The following is a 14,620-nucleotide window of genomic DNA, read 5'->3' as shown; positions in this document are numbered from 1 at the left end:
TCCGTAAGTATTTTGCGAATTTCTATGTCAACAATGCTCTGCACGGAGCTACTCTAGCTTATTGCTCCCACTTTCAATATGTATCTAGATCGAGACTTAGAGTCATCCAAATCTATGTCAAAACTTGCATCGACGTAACTTTTTACGACGAACCTTTTTGTCACCTCCATAATTGAGAAATATTTCCTTATTCCACTAAGGATAATTTTGACCGCTGTCCAGTGATCTACTCTTAGATCACTATTGTACTCCCTTGCTTAACACAGTGTAGGGTATACAATAGATCTGGTACACAGCATGGCATACTTTATAGAACCTATGGCTGAGGCATAGGGAATGACTTTCATTCTCTTTCTATCTTCTGCCGTGGTCGGGCTTTGAGTCTTACTCAACTTCACACCTTGTAACACAGGCAAGAAACTTTTTCTTTGACTGTTCCATTTTGAACTACTTCAAAATCTTGTCAAGGTATGTACTCATTGAAAAACTTATCAAGCGTCTTGATCTATCTCTATAGATCTTGATACTCAATATGTAAGCAGCTTTACCGAGGTCTTTCTTTGAAAAACTCCTTTCAAACACTCCTTTATGCTTTGTAGAATAATTCTACATTATTTCCGATCTACAATATGGCATACACATATACTTATCAGAAATGATGTAATGCTCCCACTCACTTCCTTGTAAATACAGGCTTCACCGCAAGTCTGTATAAAACTTATATGCTTTGATCAACTTATCAAAGCGTATATTCCAACTCCGAGATGCTTGCACCAGTCCATAGATGGATCGCTGGAGCTTGCATATTTTGTTAGCACCTTTAGGATTGAAAAAACCTTCTGGTTGTATCATATACAACTCTTCTTTAATAAATCTATTAAGGAATGCAGTTTTGTTTACCCATTTGCCAGATTTCATAAAATGCGGCAATTGCTAACATGATTCAGACAGATTAAGCATAGATACGAGTGAGAAACTCTCATCGTAGTCAACACCTTGAACTTTGTCGAAAACCTTTTGCGACAATTCTAGCTTTGTAGATAGTAACACTACTATCAGCGTCCGTCTTCCTCTTGAAGATCCATTTATTTTCTATGGCTTGCCGATCATCGGGCAAGTCAACCAAAGTCTATACTTTGTTCTCATACATGGATCCCATCTCAGATTTAATGGCCTCAAGCCATTTTGCGGAATCTGGGCTCATCATCGCTTCCTCATAGTTCGCAAGTTTGTCATGGTCTAGTAACATGACTTCCAGAACAGGATTACCGTACCACTCTGGTGCGGATCTCACTCTGGTTTACCTGCGAGATTCGGTAGTAACTTGATCTGAAGTTACATGATCATCATCATTAGCTTCCTCACTAATTGGTGTAGTAGTCACAGGAACAGATTTCTGTGATGAACTACTTTCTAATAAGGGAGAAGGTACAATTACCTTATCAAGTTTTTTACTTTCCTCCCACTCACTTCTTTCGAGAGAAACTCCTTCTCTAGAAAGTTTCCGAATTTAGCAAAAAAAGTCTTGCCTTCGGATCTGTGATAGAAGGTGTATCCAATAGTTTCCTTTGGATATCCTATGAAGATTTACTTCTCCGATTTGGGTTCGAGCTTATCATGTTGAAACTTTTTCACATAAGCATTGCAGTCCCAAACTTTAAGAAATGACAGCTTAGGTTTCTTGCCAAACCATAGTTCACACGGTGTCGTCTCAACGGATTTAGATGGTGCCCTATTTAACATGAATGCAGCTGTCTCTAATGCATAACCCCAAAACGATAGTGGTAGATCGGTAAGAGACATCATAGATTGCACTATATCCAATAAAGTACGGTTATGACGTTCGGACACACCATTATGTTGTGGTGTTCCAGGTGGCATGAGTTTGTGAAACTATTCCACACTGTTTTAATTGAAGACCAAACTCGTAACTCAAATATTTTACTTCTGCGATCATATCGTAGAAACTTCCATTTTTGTTACGATGATTCTCCACTTCACTCTGAAATTCTTTGAACTTTTCACATGTTTCAGACCTTTGTTTCATCAAGTAGGTATACTCATATATGCTCAAATCATCTGTGAAGATCAGAAAATAATGATACCTATTGCGAGCCTCAATATTCATCGGACCACATACATCAGTATGTATGATTTCCAACAAATCTATTGCTCGCTCCATTGTTCCGAAGAATGGAGTCTTAGTCATCTTGCCCATGAGGCATGGTTCGCAAGCATCAACTGATTCATAATCAAGTGATTCCAAAAGCCCATCAGCATGGAGTTTCTTCATGCGCTTTACACCAATATGACCTAAACGGCAGTGCTACAAATAAGTTGCACTATCATTATTAACTTTGCATCTTTTGGTTTCAATATTATGATTATGTGTATCACTACGATCGAGATCCAACGAACTATTTTCATTGGGTGTGTAACCAAATAAGGTTTTATTCATGTAAACAGAACAACAATTTATTCTCTTACTTAAATGAATAACCGTATTACAATAAACATGATCAAATCATATTCATGCTCAACGTAAACACCAAATAACACTTATTTAGGTTCAACACTAATCCCGAATTTATAGGGAGTGTGCGATGATGATCATATCAATCTTGGAACCACTTCCAACACACATCGTCACTTCACCCTTAACTAGTTTCTGTTCATTCTGCAACTCCCATTTCGAGTTACTACTCTTAGCAACTGAACCAGTATCAAATACCGAGGGTTTGCTATAAACACTAGTAAAGTACACATCAATAACATGTATATCAAATATACTTATGTTCACTTTGCCATCCTTCTTATCTGCCAATCACTTGGGGTAGTTCCGCTTCCAGTGACCAGTCCCTTTGCAGAAGCACTTAGTCTCAGGCTTAGGATCAGACTTGGGCTTCTTCACTTGAGCAGCAACTTGCTTGCTGTTCTTTTTGAAGTTCCCCTTCTTCCCTCTGCCCTTTTCTTCAAACTAGTGGTCTTGTCTACCATCAACACTTGATGTTTTTCTCGATTTCTACCTTCATCAATTTCCGCATTATGAAGAGCTTGGGAATCGTTTCCGTTATCCCTTGCATATCATAGTTCATCACGAAGTTCTACTAACTTGGTGATGGTGACTAGAGAATTCTGTCAATCACTATCTTATCTGGAAGATTAACTCCCACTTGATTCAAGCGATTGTAGTACTCAGACAATCTGGGCACATGCTCACTAGTTGAGCGATTCTCCTCCATCTTTTAGCTATAGAACTTGTTGGAGACTTTATATTTCTCAACTCGGGTATTTGCTTGAAATATTAACTTCAACTCCTGGAACATCTCATATGGTCCATGACGTTCAAAACGTCTTTGAAGTCCCGATTCTAAGCCATTAAGCATGGTGCACTAAACTATCAAGTAGTCATCATATTGAGCTAGCCAAACGTTCATAATGTCTACATCTGCTCCTGCAATAGGTCTGTCACCTAGCGGTGCATCAAGGACATAATTTTCTGTGCAGCAATGAGGATAAACCTCAGATCACGGATCCAATCCGCATCTTTGCTACTAACATCTTTCAACACAATTTTTCTCTAGGAACATATCAAAATAAACATATGAAAGCAATAACGCGAGCTATTGATCTACAACATAATTTGCAAAATACTACCAGGACTAAGTTCATGATAAATTTAAGTTCAATTAATCATATTACTTAAGAACTCCCACTTAGATAGACATCCCTCTAATCCTCTAAGTGATCACGTGATCCAAATCAACTAAACCATAACCGATCATCACGTGAAATGGAGTAGTTTTCAATGGTGAACATCATTATGTTGATCATATCTACTATATGATTCACGCTCGACCTTTCGGTCTCCGTGTTCCGAGGCCATATCTGCATATGCTAGGCTCATCAAGTTTAACCCGAGTATTCTGCGTGTGCAAAACTGGCTTGCACCCGTTGTAGATGGACGTAGAGCTTATCACACCCGATCATCACGTGGTGTCTTGATAATTTAGTGAGAGATCATCTTATAATGCTACCGTCAATCAAAGCAAGATAAGATGTATAAAAGATAAACATCATATGCAATCAAAATATATGACATGATATGGCCATCATCATCTTGCGCCTTTGATTTCCATCTCCAAAGTACTGTTATGATCTCTATAGTCACCGGCATGACACCATGATCTCCATCATCTTCATCTATATCAATGTGTCATCACATGGTCGTCTTGCCAACAATTGCTCTTGCAACTATTGCTATCGCATAGCAATAAAGTAAAGCAGTTATTGGGCGCTTGCATCTTATGCAATAGAGAGACAACCATAAGGATTTTGCCAGTTGCCGATAACTTCAACAAAACATGATCATCTCATACAACAACTTATATCTCATCACGTCTTGACCATATCACATCACAACATGCCCTGCAAAAACAAGTTAGACGTCCTCTACTTTGTTGTTGCAAGTTTTACGTGGCTGCTACGGGCTTAAGCAAGAACCAATCTTACCTACGCATCAAAACCACAACGATAGTTTGTCAAGTTGGTGATGTTTTAACCTTCGCAAGGACCGGGTGTAGCCACACTCGGTTCAACTAAAGTTGGAGAAACTGTCACCCGCTAGCCACCTTTGTGCAAAGCACGTCGGGAGAACCGGTCTCGCGTAAGCGTACGCGTAATGTCGGTCTGGGCCGCTTCATCCAACAATACCGCTGAACCAAAGTATGACATGCTGGTAAGCAGTATGACTTATATCGCCCACAACTCACTTGTGTTCTACTCGTGCATATAACATCAACACATAAAACCTAGGCTCGGATGCCACTGTTGGGGAACGCAGTAATTTCAAAATTTTCCTACGCACACGCAAGATCATGGTGATGCATAGCAACGAGAGGGGAGAGTGTTGTCTACGTACCCACGCAGACCAACTGCGGAAGCGTTGACGCAACGTAGAGGAAGTAGTCGTACGTCTTCCCGATCCGACCGATCCAAGCACCGTTACTCCGGTACCTCCGAGTTCTTAGCACACGTACAGCTCGATGACGATCCCCGGGCTCCGATCCAGCAAAGCGTCGGGGAGGAGTTCCGTCAGCACGACGGCGTGGTGACGATCTTGATGTTCTACCGTCGCAGGGCTTCGCCTAAGCACTGCTACAATATAATCGAGGTGGAATATGGTGGCAGGGGGCACCGCACACGGCTAAGGAACGATCTCAATGATCAACTTGTGTGTCTAGAGGTGCCCCCTGCCTCAGTATATAAAGGAGCCAATGGGGAGGGGGCCGCCGGCCATGAGGAGGGCGCAGGAGGAGTCCTACTCCTACCGGGAGCAGGACTCCCCCCCAATCCTAATTGGACTAGGATTCCCCGAGGGGGAAAGAGAGAGAGGGGGGCCGGCCACCTCTCCTAGTCCTAATAGGACTAGGGGAGGGGGGAGGCACGCGGCCACCTTGGGCTGCTCCTTTCTCCTTTCCACTAAAGCCCATTAAGGCCCATATGGCTCCCGGGGGGTTCCGGTAACCTCCCAGTACTCCGGTAAAATCCCGATTTCACCCGGAACACTTCCGATATCCAAATATAGGTTTCCAATATATCAATCTTTATGTCTCGACCATTTCAAGACTCCTCGTCATGTCCATGATCACATCCGGGACTCCGAACAATCTTCGGTACATCAAAATGCATAAACTCATAATAACTGTCATCGTAACGTTAAGCGTGCGGACCCTACGGTTCGAGAACAATGTAGACATGACCGAGACACGTCTCCGGTCAATAACCAATAGCGGGACCTGGATGCCCATATTGGCTCCTACATATTCTACGAAGATCTTTATCGGTCAGACCGCATAACAATATACGTTGTTTCCTTTGTCATCGGTATGTTACTTGCCCGAGATTCGATCGTCGGTATCCAATACCTAGTTCAATCTCGTTACTGGCAAGTCTCTTTACTCGTTCCGTAATACATCATCCCGCAAATAACTCATTAGTTGCAATGCTTGCAAGGCTTATGTGATGTGCATTACCGAGAGGGACCAGAGATACCTCTCCGACAATCGGAGTGACAAATCCTATTCTCGAAATACTCCAACCCAACATCTACCATTGGAGACACCTGTAGAGCTCATTTATAATCACCCAGTTACGTTGTGACGTTTGGTAGCACACAAAGTGTTCCTCCGGCAAACGGGAGTTGCATAATCTCATAGTCATAGGAACATGTATAAGTCATGAAGAAAGCAATAGCAACATACTAAACGATCGGATGCTAAGCTAATGGAATGGGTCATGTCAATCAGATCATTCACTTAATGATGTGATCCCGTTAATCAAATAACAACTCATTGTTCATGGTTAGGAAACATAACCATCTTTGATTAACGAGCTAGTCAAGTAGAGGCATACTAGTGACACTCTGTTTGTCTATGTATTCACACATGTATTATGTTTCCGGTTAATACAATTCTAGCATGAATAATAAACATTTATCATGATATAAGGAAATAAATAATAACTTTATTATTGCCTCTAGGGCATATTTCCTTTAGTTACTTGCCCGAGATTCGATCGTCGGTATCTCAATACCTAGTTCAATCTCGTTACCGGCAAGTCTCTTTACTCGTTCTGTAATACATCATCCCGCAACTAACTCATTAGTTGCAATGCTTGCAAGGCTTATAGTGATGTGCATTACCGAGTGGGCCTAGAGATACCTCTCCGACAATCCCAGTGACAAATCCTAATCTCGAAATACGCCAACCCAACAAGTACCTTTGGAGACACCTGTAGAGCACCTTTATAATCACCCAGTTATGTTGTGACGTTTGGTAGCACAGAAAGTGTTCCTCTGGTAAACGGGAGTTGCATAATCGCATAGTCATAGGAACATGTATAAGTCATGAAGAAAGCAATAGCAACAAACTAAACGATCAAGTGCTATACTAACGGAATGGGTCAAGTCAATCACATCATTCTCCTAATGATGTGATCCCGTTAATCAAATGACAACTCTTGTCTATGATTAGGAAACATAACCATCATTGATCAACGAGCTAGTCAAGTAGAGGCATACTAGTGACACTTTTGTCTATGTATTCACACATGTATTATGTTTCCGGTTAATACAATTCTAGCATGAATAATAAACATTTATCATGATATAAGGAAATAAATAATAACTTTATTATTGCCTCTAGGGCATATTTCCTTCAAATATCTGCAGCAAAGTATTTAGTAGCAAAGTAATATGATAGTTGTGGTAATGGTAGCAAAAGGTAACAGTAGCAAAAGTAATATTTTTGGTGTTTTATAGTGATGATAACAATAGCAACAGAAAAGTAAATAAGCAAAGAACAATATATGGAAAGCTCGTAGGCAATGGATCAGTGATGGAGAATTATGCCGAATGTGGTTCATTATGTAACAATCATAACCTAGGGTGACACAGAACTAGCTCCAATTCATCAATGTAATGTAGGTATGTATTCCGAATATAGTCATACGTGCTTATGGAAAAGAACTTGCATGACACCTTTTGTCCTACCCTCCCGTGGCAGCGGGGTCCTAGTGGAAACTAAGGGATATTAAGGCCTCCTTTTAATAGAGTACCGGACCAAAGCATTAACACATAGTGAATACATGAACTCCTCAAACTATGGTCATCACCGGGAGTGGTCCCGATTATTGTCACTTCGGGGTTGCCGGATCATAACACATAGTAGGTGACTATAGACTTGCAAGATAGGATCAAGAATTCACATATATTCATGAAAACATAATAGGTTCAGATCTAAAATCATGGCACTCGGGCCCTAGTGACAAGCATTAAGCATAGCAAAGTCATAGCAACATCAATCTCAGTACATAGTGGATACTAGGGATCAAACCCTAACAAAACTAACTCGATTACATGATAAATCTCATCCAACCCATCACCGTCCAGCAAGCCTACGATGGAATTACTCACGCACGGCGGTGATCATCATGAAATTGGTGATGGAAGAAGGTTGATGATGATGATGGCGAAGGATTCCCCTCTTCGGAGCCCTGAACGGACTCCAGATCAGCCCTCCCAAGAGAGTTTAGGGCTTGGTGGCGGCTCCGTATCGTAAAACGCGATGAATCCTTCTCTCTTATTTTTTCTCCCCGAACACGAATATACGGAGTTGGAGTTGAGGTCGGTGGAGCTCCAGGGGGCCCACGAGGCAAGGGCGCACCCAGGGGGGGCAGGCGCGCCCCCCACCCTCGTGGCTAGGGTGTGGGCCCCCTGGCCTTGATTCTTTGCCAGTATTTTTTATTATTTCCAAAAATAATCTCCATGGAGTTTCAGGTCATTCCAACAACTTTTGTTTCTGCACATAAATAACACCATGGCAATTCTGCTGAAAGCAGCGTCAGTCCGGGTTAGTTCCATTCAAATCATGCAAGTTAGAGTCCAAAACAAGGGCAAAAGTGTTTGGAAAAGTAGATACGACGGAGACGTATCATGGAGTAATAGTAGTAGATGCAGAATCGTTTTGGTCTACTTGTCACGGACGTGATGCCTATATACATGATCATACCTAGACATTCTCATAACTATGCTCAATTCTGTCAATTGCTCGATAGTAATTCATTTACCCACTGTAATACTTATGCTCTTGAGAGAAGCCACTAGTGAAACCTATGGCCCCCGGGTCTATCTTCCATCATATTAATCTTCCAACACTTAGCTATTTCTATTGCCGTTTATTTTACTTTGCATCTTTATTTCTCTTTATCATAAAAATACCAAAAATCTTATCTTATCATATCTATCTGATCTCACTCTCATAAGTGGCCGTGAAGGGATTGACAACCCCTTTATCGCGTTGGTTGCGAGGTTCTTATTTGTTTGTGTAGGTGCGTGGGACTCGAGCATGATCTCCTACTGGATTGATACCTTGGTTCTAAAAAACTGAGGGAAATACTTATGCTACTTTACTGCATCACCCTTTCCTCTTCAAGGGAAAACCAACGCAGTGCGCAAGAGGTAGCAAGTATTGAGTTGTAATTCTTGAGTTGTAAGTAATAAAAGTGTGATGATCATCATTATTAGAGCATTGTCCCATGTGAGGAAAGGATGATGGAGACTATGATTCCCCCACAAGTCGGGATGAGATTCCGGACTAAATTAAAAAAAGGCCAAAGAAAAAAAGAGAAGGCCCAAGAAAAAAATGAGAGAGAAAGACAGAAGGGACAATGCTACTATCCTTTTTCCACACTTGTGCTTCAAAGTAGCACCGTGATATTCATGATAGAGAGTCTCCGATGTTGTCACTTTCATATACTAGTGGAAATTTTTCATTATAGAACTTGGCTTGTATATTCCAATAATGGGCTTCCTAAAAATTCCCTAGGTCTTCGTGAGGAAGCAAGTTGGATGCACACCCACTTAATTTATTTTGTTGAGCTTTCATACATTTATAGCTCTAGTGCATCCGTTGCATGGAAATCCCTACTCCTCTCATTGATATCAATTGATGGGAATCTCCATAGCCTATTGATTAGCCGCGTCAATGTGAGACTTTCTACATTTTTGTCTTCTCATAACCCCCATCATTATACTTTATTCCACCCATAGTGCTATATCCATGGCTTGCGCCCATGTATTGCGTAACGGTTGAAAAGGCTGAAGCACGTTAAAAAGTATGAACCAATTTCTCAGCTTGTCATCGGGGTTATGCATGATGAGAACGTTTAGTGTGACGAAATTGAAACATAGCCTAACTATATGATTTTGTAGGGATAAGCTTTCTTTGGCTATGTTATTTTGATAAGACATAATTGCTTGGTTAGCATGTTTGAAGTATTATTGTTTTTATGTCAACATTAAACTTTTATCTTGAATCTTACGGATCTAAATATTCATGCCACAATAAAAAGAATTACATTGAAAATTATGCTAAGAAGCATTCCACATCAAAAATTCTGTTTTTATCATTTAGCTACTCGAGGACGAGCAGGAATTAAGCTTGGGGATGCTTGATACGTCTCCAACGTATCTATAATTTTTTATTGTTCCATGCTATTATATATTCTGTTTTAGATGTTTAATGGGCTTATTTGTACACTTATATATTATTTTTTGGACTAACCTACTAACCGGAGGTCCAGCCCAAATTGCTCTTTTTTTTTGCCTATTTCAGTGTTTCGCAGAAAAAGAATATCAAATGGAGTCCAAACGGAATGAAACCTTCGGGGGCGTGATTTTTGGAAAAAACGTGATCCAGAGGACTTGGAGTGGACGTAAAGAAATCAACGAGGAGGCCACGAGGTAGGGGGTGCGCCTACCCCCCTAGGCGCGCCCTCCACCATCGTGGGCCCCTCATGGCTCCACCGACCTACTTCTTCCTTCTATATATACCTATGTACCCCCAAACCATCGAGGAGCACCACGAAAACCTAATTCCACTGCCGCAACCTTCTGTACCCGTGAGATCCCATCTTGGGGCCTTTTCCGGTCCTCCGCGGGAGGGGGCATTGATCACGGAGGGCTTCTACATCAACACCATAGCCTCTCCGATGATGTGTGAGTAGTTTACCTCAGACCTTCGGGTCCATAGTTATTATCTAGATGGCTTCTTCTCTCTCTTTGGATCTCAATACAAAGTTCTCCTTGATTCTCTTGGAGATCTATTCGATGTAATCTTCTTTTGCAGTGTGTTTGTCGAGATCCGATGAATTGTGGGTTTATGATCAAGATTATCTATGAACAATATTTGAATCTTCTCTGAATTCTTTTATGTATGATTGGTTATCTTTGCAAGTCTCTTCGAATTATCAGTTTGGTTTGGCCTACTAGATTGATCTTTCTTGCAATGGGAGAAGTGCTTAGCTTTGGGTTCAATCTTGCGGTGCTCGATCCCAGTGACAGTAGGGGAAACGACACGTATTGTATTGTTGCCATCGAGGATAAAACGATGGGGTTTATATCATATTGCATGAGTTTATCCCTCTACATCATGTCATCTTCCTTAAAGCGTCACTCCGTTCTTATGAACTTAATACTATAGATGCATGCTGGATAGCAGTCGATGTGTGGAGTAATAGTAGTAGATGCAGGAAGGAGTCGGTCTACTTGTCACGGACGTGATGCCTATATACATGATCATACCTAGATATTCTCATAACTATGATCAATTCTATCAATTGCTCGACAGTAATTTGTTTACCCACCGTAATACTTATGCTATCTTGGGAGAAGCCACTAGTGAAACCTATGGCCCCCGGGTCTATTTTCCATCATATTAATCTCCCGTCAACAAGCTATTTCTTGCGCCATTTATTTTTCTTTCTTTACTTTTAGTCTTTATCATAAAAATACCAAAAATATTATCTTATCTTCTCTATCAGATCTCACTTTTGCAAGTGGCCGTGAAGGTATTGACAACCCCTTTATCACGTTGGTTGCAAGGTTCTTATTTGTTTGTGTAGGTGCAAGGGACTTGAGCGTGGCCTCCTACTGTATTGATACCTTGGTTCTCAAAAACTGAGGGAAATACTTACGCTACTTTGTTGTTGGAAATATGCCCTAGAGGCAATAATAAAATGATTATTATATTTCCTTGTTCATGATAATTGTCTATTATTCATGCTATAATTGTATTATCCGGAAATCGTAATACATGTGTGAATACATAGACCACAATGTGTCCCTAGTGAGCCTCTAGTTGACTAGCTCGTTGATCAACAGATAGTCATGGTTTCCTGGCTATGGACATGGGGATGTCATTGATAACGTGATCACATCATTAGGAGAATGATGTGATGGACAAGACCCAAACCTAAGCATAGCACAAAGATCGTGTAGTTCATTTGCTGTAGCTTTTCTGCATGTCAAGTATCATTTCCTTAGACCATGAGATTGTGCAACTCCTGGATACCGTAGGAGTGCCTTGGGTGTGCCAAACGTCACAACGTAACTGGGTGACTATAAAGGTACATTACAGGTATCTCCGAAAGTGTCTGTTGGGTTGGCACGAATCGAGACTGGGATTTGTCACTCCGTATGACGGAGAGGTATCTCTAGGCCCACTTGGTAATGCATCATCATAATGAGCTTAATGTGATCAAGTGGTTGATCACGGGATCATGCATTACGGTACGAGTAAAGTGACATGCCGGTAACGAGACTGAACAAGGTATTGGGATACCGACGATCGAGTCTCGGGCAAGTAACGTACCGATTGACAAAGGGAATTGAGTACGGGATTGATTAGGTCCTCGACATCGTGGTTCATTCGATGAGATCATTGAGGAGCGTGTGGGAGCCAACATGGGTATCCAGATCCCGCTGTTGGTTATTGACCAGAGAGTCGTCTCGGTCATGTCTGCTTGTCTCCCGAACCCGTAGGGTCTACACACTTAAGGTTCGGTGACGCTAGGGTTGTATAGATATGAGTATGCAGTAATACGAAAGTTGTTCGGAGTCCCGGATGATATCCTGGACGTCACGAGGAGTTCCGGAATTGTCCAGAGGTGAAGAATTATATATAGGAAGTGTAGTTTCGGCCATCAGGAAAGTTTCGGGGTCACCGGTATTGTACCGGGACCACCGGATGGGTCCCGGGGGTCCACTGGGTGGGGCCACCCATCCCGGAGGGCCCCATGGGCTGAAGTGGGGAGGGAACCAGCCCATAGTGGGCTGGTGCGCCCCCCCCTTGGGCCCCATGCTCCTAGGGTTGGGAACCCTAGGGGAGGGGGCGCCTCCACTTGCCTTGGGGGTTACTCCACCCCCTTGGCCGCCGCCCCCCCTAGGATATCCCATCTCCTAGGGCCGGCGCACCCCCCTAGGGGGCCTATATAATGGGGGGGGGAGGGAGGGCAGCCGCACCTCAAGCCTTGGCGCCTCCCTCTCCCCTGCTACACCTCTCCCTCTCGCAGAAGCTCGGCGAAGCCCTGCTGCTTTCACTGCTGCATCCACCACCACGCCATCGTGCTGCTGGATCTTCATCAACCTCTCCTTCCCCATTGCTGGATCAAGAAGGAGGAGACGTCATCCGCTCCGTACGTGTGTTGAACGCGGAGGTGTCGTCCGTTCGGCACTTGGTCATCGGTGATTTGGATCACGGCGAGTATGACTCCATCATCCCCGTTCTCTTGAACGCTTCCGCTCGCGATCTACAAGGGTATGTAGATGCACTCTCCTCTCATTGCTAGTTGACTCCATAGATTGATCTTGGTGAAACGTAGGAATTTTTTTTGTTTTCTGCTATGATCCCCAACAGTGGCATCATGAGCTAGGTCTATGCATAGTTACTATGCACGAGTAGAACACAAAGTAGTTGTGGGCGTCGATATTGTCAATTTTCTTGCCGTTACTAGTCTTATCTTGATTCGGCAGCATCGTGGGATGAAGCGGCCCGGACCAACCTCACACGTACGCTTACGTGAGACCGGTTCCACCGATTGACATGCACTAGTTGCATAAGGTGGCTGGCGGGTGTCTGTCTTTCCCACTTTAGTCGGATCGGATTCGATGAATAGGGTCCTTATGAAGGGTAAATAGAAATTGGCAATTCACGTTGTGGTTTTGGCGTAGGTAAGAAATGTTCTTGCTAGAAACCTATAGCAGCCACGTAAAAACTTGCAACAACAATTAGAGGCCGTCTGACTTGTTTTTGCAGCAAGTGTTTTGTGATGGGATATGGCCAAAAGTTGTGATGAATGATGAATGATATATGTGATGTATGAGATTGATCATGTTCTTGTAATAGGGATCACGACTTGCATGTCTATGAGTATGACAACCGGCAGGAGCCATAGGAGTTGTCTTTATTTATTTATGACCTGCGTGTCAACATAAACGTCATGTAATTACTTTACTTTATTTCTAAAGCGTTAGCCATAGTAGTAGAAGTAATAGTTGGCGAGCAACTTCATGGAGACACGATGATGGAGACCATGGTGTCATGCCGGTGACAAGATGATCATGGAGCCCCAAGATGGAGATCAAAGGAGCTATATGATATTGGCCATATCATGTCACTATTATTTGATTGCATGTGATGTTTATCATGTTTTTGCATCTTGTTTACTTAGAACGACGGTAGTAAATAAGATGATCCCTCATAATAATTTCAAGAAAGTGTTCCCCCTAACTGTGCACCGTTGCGACACTTCGTTGTTTCGAAGCACCACGTGATGATCGGGTGTGATAGATTCCAACGTTCACATACAACGGGTGTAAGACAGATTTACACACGCAATACACTTAGGTTGACTTGACGAGCCTAGCATGTACAGACATGGCCTCGGAACACACAAGACCGAAAGGTCGAGCATGAGTCGTATAGAAGATACGATCAACATGAAGATGTTCACCGATGTTGACTAGTCCGTCTCATGTGATGATCGGACACGGCCTAGTCAACTCGGATCATGTTATACTTAGATGACTAGAGGGATGTCTATCTAAGTGGGATTTCATTGAATAATTTGATTATATGAACTTAATTATCATGAACTTAGTCTAAAATCTTTACAATATGTCTTGTAGATCAAATGGCCAATGTTGTCCTCAACTTCAACGCGTTCCTAGAGAAAACCAAGCTGAAAGACGATGGCAGCAACTATACGGACTAGGTCCGGA

The sequence above is a fragment of the Triticum aestivum genome, chromosome 3A, assembly GCF_018294505.1.
Source record: "Triticum aestivum cultivar Chinese Spring chromosome 3A, IWGSC CS RefSeq v2.1, whole genome shotgun sequence".
NCBI lineage: Eukaryota > Viridiplantae > Streptophyta > Magnoliopsida > Poales > Poaceae > Triticum > Triticum aestivum.
Note: the sequence above shows the minus strand (reverse complement) of the source record.